At 40.0% G+C, this 5,634-nt stretch overlaps 1 long non-coding RNA gene across 1 annotated transcript; it reads right to left on the bottom strand.

The window, feature by feature from the left end:
* Nucleotides 1-1,374: 1,374 nt before the first annotated feature.
* Nucleotides 1,375-5,395, bottom strand: LOC132576477 (uncharacterized). Its single transcript, XR_009555754.1, has 2 exons — nucleotides 5,336-5,395; nucleotides 1,375-4,998 (listed from the first exon to the last, which is right to left on the bottom strand). It is a non-coding gene; the product is annotated as an uncharacterized LOC132576477 (long non-coding RNA).
* Nucleotides 5,396-5,634: the final 239 nt, after the last annotated feature.

Genomic DNA, 5,634 nt, shown 5'->3' with positions numbered 1-5,634 from the left:
AACAATAAAATTAACATCTTGGTGCTATTTCAGCAGATAGTAAGAACCGTTTAAGCAGCCTCTCAGTCTTTTAGTTGGTGAAGGCCATCCCGAAGAGGATGGTCTTGCAGGCCCTGTGGAACTGTTCAAAGTCCCACAGGGCCCGCACTTCTTCCAGGAGCTGGTTCCATAGGTGTGGAGCTATGACGGAGAAAGCCCGGGTGCGGGTACTCTGCAGTTTTACTTCCTTCGGCCCGGGGAGTCAGCAGGTTCTTCCTTGCTGACCTCAGTGCTCTCTGGGGTTCGTATGGGGAAAGGCAGTCCCTCAGGTAGGCAGGTCCTCGGCCATATAGGGCTTTAAAGGTAATAACCAGCACTTTGTAACGAATCCGGTATGTAACTGGCAGCCAGTGCAGTCCGCGCAGCCCTGGCTGTATGTGCTCCCATTTTGGGAGCCCCAATAACAGCCTAGCCGCCGCGTTCTGCACCAGCTGCAGCTTCCGGGTTTGGCACAGAGGCAGCCCCATGTAGAGGGCATTACAGTAATCCAGTCTCGAGGTGACCATTGCATGAATCACTGTTGCTAGGTCCTGGCGCTCTAGGAAGGGGGCCAACTGCCTTGGCCACCTTAAATGAAAGAAGGCTGACTTAGCAGTGGCTGCTATCTGGGCCTCCATTGATAGTGAAGGCTCCAGTAGGACTCCCAAGCTCCTGACCCGTCAAAAAACCGGGAGAGGTATTTCCCTCCCCAGAGCGCCCCAGCCCACGCAAAAGACTTCTGTCTTCGCTGGATTCAGCTTCAGCCCACTCAGCCTTAGCCAGGTTGCCACGGCCTGCAGTGCCAGGTCCAAATTCCCTGGGACGCAGCCAGGCCGGCCATCCATTAACAGATAGAGCTGGGTGTCATCTGCATATTGGTGATACCCAAGCCCATACCTCCGGGCAATCTGGGCAAGGGAGCGCATATAGATATTAAATAGCATCGGTGAGAGAACTGCTCCCTGAGGCACCCCACAATCTAGTGTGCACCTCTGGGACAGCCCATCCCTGATTGCCACCCTTTGTCCCTGATCTTCGAGGAAGGAGGAGAGCCATTGTAAAGCCAACCCCCTAACCCCTACATCGGCGAGGCGGCGGGTCAGTAGCCGATGGTCGACCGTGTCGAACGCGGCCGACAGGTCTAACAACATCAGCACCGCCACGCCACCTCGATCCAGATGCCGTTGGAGGTCATCTGCCAAGGCGACCAGCACTGTCTCCGTCCTGTGACCTGGACGAAAGCCGGACTGGCAAGGATCTAGGACGGAAGTGTCATCCAGACATTTGAAGACTGTAAAGGTAAGTTCACCTTAGAAGTTAGGTCACATCCATGCCAGTTAAAAGACAAGCAGACTGTGCAGTGACTCAAAACAGTTTAATGTAATTCCAAGACAAAGTGTGATTACATTTCTACACATATACAATATGCATATGTGAGTTTACAAATTCTGATTAATAACTCGTTTCACCTCAGAGACCGAAAAAATGATCAAAAAGAAACTGTGAATAACAAGCTATAACATAGTTCACCACAATGGGATCCCCTTTCTCACCCTACAGTTAGTAATATTACAATTAAAATAACTATATTCTTCTATAAGGTTTCTTTTCTGTTAAAATCATCTCATAAATTTACAATGCTATTATTAGTTTTCAAGTCTAATATAAATTCACTCCATTTTTCTACAACGAAAATGATTATTAATTAGAAGCACACAACGTCATGATGAGAAACACAAGCAATTTTTTTTTTAGTAGCAAGAACTTGATTGGTTAAGAATTAGGATTTTTTTTTTTGTAAAACATTCTAAAGCCAAGTAAAATATCCATTCTTATAACATACCTATAATATGTGACTAAGGATAGGTTACATATAGTTCTACAACACATCAGTTTCTTTTCTGCTTTTTTTTCAAAGACATTACCAGAAGGAAAAAAATAATAATAAAAGAACAAAAAAGAAAAGAAAAAGGGGACAATTCACGGGGGGGAAAGTACACAAGAAAATACTGTTGTACACGATAATTTTCACGAAGTTTTAACATGGATTAACACTCTTAATACAGAACCATACAGTGAAAGAATACAACCAATCAGGGCTTTCGTGGGGTTTTTGAACTGAGATGATTCTGTGTATAGAAAACAAAATGCTTCAAGGTATTACTCAGGTGATAGGGTAGAGAGATGTTTCTTTGTACTTGGGAAACTATGTTGAGATCGTCACACTCTCTTTTCTTTAAAAAAAATTGTCTGAAGTATATGTCCTTCCCATTCATATAATATTGTATTTACGGGCAATATGCAGGTATAGAACATTCCTTCAGTTATGTTTCAAAAAGATCCAGATATTCACAAATCCCTCCCCTTGTTTGTATTCTTTAACTACCACACTACAGATTCTAACTGCCAAGATAGTCCTTTCTTTCTCCCCTTTCTAATAAAGCTATTGCCTTCCTTTTTGAATAAAAAAAATCTGGTTTTGGTATCAAATTTACAGTTTATACATTCCAATTCTGTCTGTAAAATTTTGGCACAGAAAATGCCTCATATATTTACTTAGCTGGTGAAGCAAAGAGTTGAGGAGATAATTTCTGTACCTCAAATGGCTGTGCCTTAGAATAGCCATGGAAACATCACTTGAAAAATAGTTGAACTCAACAGAGAGAACAACAGGAAAGAAGTGTGGTAACTATGCCAAAGTAGAAGCCTGGGAGGTCCTACTCATGAGGATAGGGGTGCTATATGTAACCCTACTGAATCTACAGAATATGGATTTGCTATTTTTTTTTAAAAAACTTTTGTGCTGTATAAACTCTAAGCCCAGGCTTAACAAACAAATCTGTAGTTCCTACGCTGGAACAAGCCAATATTTCCAGGCCTAACTTTGATATAGAAGGAAGAACAAGAGGGTTGCTAAGGGCAATTCAAGGTTTAGTTGCTCTTAACTGTGCCTAAGGGCCCTCTTCCAATTCTTTTAAGGCCTACCCTCTGAGCCAGCCTTCCATTTGGCTTTCAAAATGGTGACTCGGCCATATGCCAAGTTATCACTTTGGTAATGTGAGCTTTCATGTGAAGACCATGGCTTTCAATGGATGTTCTAAAGGGGCTGGGGGAAGTCCCATTGAATACAGTGAAAAGATTTATTTAGTTAAAAATAATCAGGGCTTAACAGCAATGTCTTGCTTCCTTTCCTTAGTAGTAACTCATGAACAAGGCAAGGAATTTTGCTGAGATTGTCAGCTCCATAGTGAAGCTCAGCTCTTCAGACAGAATTCTTTTTTGTGCCAATTTATTGTCTTTGCTCAGCACAACATTTCCATATATATTCATTGGTTACTTGACGTTAAGGGAAAAAAACCCATCATACATTTAAGTAGGACTAAAAGAAAGTAACAAACACACACACAACCCCCCCCCCCCCAATTTACATCCAAACACATAATACACTACAATCTGTAATACGGAAACAGCGTCTACCATACTGTTCATTGGCTAGCAGGCAAATTAAATTTACAAGGAGCAGGTCAAGTTCTTTATAATTTAATTTAGGGGCTCAAAGTGGATGAAGAGTGATAAGTTAAAAAGTTGATCTAGAGAGAATAAAACCACACAAAAACCAAATTATAGGTCTGCCTCTCATTGTCTCCCAAAGCAATCCACAGATTAACTGTCTCAGGAACAACAGCTTTATTCTGGAAGGACTTCCCAAACAGCCTTCCCTACTGCACGTGGGAGTGCAGCATTCCTGATACGCACATGAGGTGCTACTGAGTATTCTTGCACTAAGAGTTTTCCACATGTCTAGCTGCCAAATGATTGACACTGGGCATGTGGGATGAGACGTCCCAAGTGCAGTGCTTCCGAGATTTTCAAAGGTGCACCTTATGATCCATGATTGCCATTATCCACGAGATCCTTCCAAGAACATGAATTCCACATTACATGATTATAGCGCTCATAAACACACAACAATCTCTCTGTGAGAACTCGCCCTGAGTCACTCAGCCACATCTCTTGCTCTGAATATCCTTTTGTCTTCATCAGACAAGTATTTCTGTTCAAGTTAGGATCTTAAAACGGAATACATAAATAGGAATTGTTGTGCTTCCTGATTTATCCCAAAGAGTTTTTTTCTTAACTTAAAAACAAATAAATAGGTCAGGTTTGGGACTCTATTTGCTATATTTTCATCATGCATGGAGTGATTTGTTTTTACCCCCTTAACTTTGGAATTGTTGTATCTGATCTGACTTTCTAATACTATGTTATATCTCAGAACAGAATATACATACTGAAGACACACTTTTAAGCTTTTTTAAGGGCAAAATGAAAACATAAAGGGATAGCAGAAATTCTGAAGATATAGTCAAAAACAGAACATTTATAGTTAGAAAGTACCAGTTTAAATGTAAACTATAAAACACTATCACTAGAAAATGTAGCCAGAAATCTTTTTAAGTAGCCACAGTCTATTGTTCGGTTCATATTGGTTTAAAATGTGATTCATTAAATATCTTCGAGGCCGAAGCATTTTACAGTAGCTATAAACATATATAATTACATGTGCACTTTAACATTACAATTACTTAAAAAACCATAAAAGAGTAATTTAATCCTTGGTTTCATAATTTTTAAAGAATCACTTAAGCAACAATGACTGGGATGGACATTTTTTTCCTGTGCATATAGACAGTATAATTTATTTTTTAAATCCCAAATTCAAACTGGCTACATGTTTGTTTTTAAAAAAGGCTAAAACCAAGATGAATGCCCACATTTGAGGTAATTATTGCCATTAGGTCACAGTTTTTGTAAGATAAGGTTTTTTTAAAATCCTTCTTTATTTATAAAACAAAGTATACTGTCAGAATTCTCAAATACAGGTCAGACGAACCAGAATCCAGAATTCTGATCAGGTGGGTTTGCTTCCAATGGAGTCAATGAGCTCTAGAAACCTCTAGAACACAGACTTCTTGAGAACTACATCAAATGAGCAAAAAACCCAACAACCCCAAACTCAAAATAGAAATACAATAGATGGCCAATGCATATAGTTTCTAATTGGAATTCCAGTTCAAAGTATTTTGAACATTCTTACCATTTACGGTTTTTTTATGCTTAAAAATCTATGTTATCATCAACTTTATCTCAGCACCTTAAGTAAGTCCTTGGCTGTGTGTCCAAAAAATGAGTTAACATTTTGTTTGTGCCAGGTGTGAAAGTAAGCTGGTACAGGTGTGTATGGGGTAGCAAGTAAGAAAGTGGCTGAAGTGATACCTCCCATCTTCTGCTTCAAGTCCCCCCTCCCCCAAAGTACTGGTAAGAAATTTAAGTTTTTATCATCCTTGATTCGCTTCAGCAGACTTGCTCCACCTCTTTCAGAAGGAAGGAACCCCTGCCATTCACATACTGCTAGTAGTGTGAACTTACAAGCATCTCCCCCATCAGTTTAGGATTACTGATTTCACAATATTCATCAGTGCAGTAAAAACATCATATTTGGAAAAAAAAATGCCTTCAGTATTGCCTCTCAACTACATTAAGCAAAAGACAAAAATAAAAAAAATTCTCTTATTATGCACATGAAGTGTCAGGTATAGCAGCACTGCTAAAACT

This window comes from Heteronotia binoei, chromosome 8 (assembly GCF_032191835.1).
Source record: "Heteronotia binoei isolate CCM8104 ecotype False Entrance Well chromosome 8, APGP_CSIRO_Hbin_v1, whole genome shotgun sequence".
NCBI lineage: Eukaryota > Metazoa > Chordata > Lepidosauria > Squamata > Gekkonidae > Heteronotia > Heteronotia binoei.
The sequence above is the reverse complement of the archived record's forward strand: the minus strand, read 5'-3'. Positions and strand labels throughout refer to the sequence as shown.